Genomic DNA, 1,131 nt, shown 5'->3' with positions numbered 1-1,131 from the left:
TACTTGTCCTGCATGAAAAAAATCATTATATATACTCCCTCCGGTCCTTTTTACTCTGCATATTAGAATTCTCTAAAGTCAAACTTCACAAAGTTTGACCGTATTTATATCAAAAAATATCAACATCTGCCATGCTAAAGTTATATAATATGAAACTTTAAGTCATGACACATCTAGTGGTATTGATTTCAGATTGTGAATGTTGGCACTTTTTTCTACAAAGCTGGTCAAATTTTACGAGGCTTGACTTCAGTCAAATCTTACATGCGAACTAAAAAGGACCGGAGGGAGTACTTCCCGAGGTTTTTACCACCGTATCATAGAGATATCGCCTATTCTTGTTTTGTGTTGTTTTTCTGACATATCTAGATCGCCATGGCGCCACCAAGCTCTACCAAGGGTAAGTTCTATGAGAAGTTCATTAACCCCTACCTACCAGAGGTGATGAAGCACCCTCATGCCATTGAGATGCGTGAAGGGGTGCTCCACATCCAGGACATTTGAGGGCCTCGGAAGACGGGAAGCGTGGAGGCCAGACTCGAGGCGGTGGAGTAGGAGATCTTCAAATGCCAAGGGATGCTGGAAAGCAGACTTAGTGCCAACCACTCCAGGATCACATAATTCACCCATGACCACAAGGTGGGTGGCAAGTCTATGAAAGACATCATCTTCAACCTTAACGAACGAATCAATTATCTCTAGGGCCAAGTTTATGATCTTCAAAATCAAAATTTTGAATATGAGGCAAGATTCAAAGGTATGAGTTTAGTTGTAAGTTTCAGGACTCCGCAGACTCGTGCATCCTTTTATGATGGTGAACCTATGCCATGGAAGCCGGAGGACAAGCCTACCACTTCATCCTCACCATCACCACCAACAAAGGATACTTGAGTACATGTGTATGGGCACTCCCATTGGCTTGTGCCAAGCGTGGGGGTGGTGCTCCGATAACGTATCACCGTGAACTTGATCGGAGAGGCTATGGTGTTGATGTAGAAGCCCTCCGTGATCGATGCCCCCTCCTGCGGAGCTCCGGAACAGGCCTCAAGACGGGATCTCGTGGATATAGAAAGTTACGGTGGTGGAATTAGGGTTTTGGCTCCGTATCTGATCGTTTGGGGGTACGTTTGT

Source organism: Triticum urartu, chromosome 6 (assembly GCF_003073215.2).
Source record: "Triticum urartu cultivar G1812 chromosome 6, Tu2.1, whole genome shotgun sequence".
Classification (NCBI taxonomy): Eukaryota; Viridiplantae; Streptophyta; class Magnoliopsida; order Poales; family Poaceae; genus Triticum; species Triticum urartu.
Note: the sequence above shows the minus strand (reverse complement) of the source record.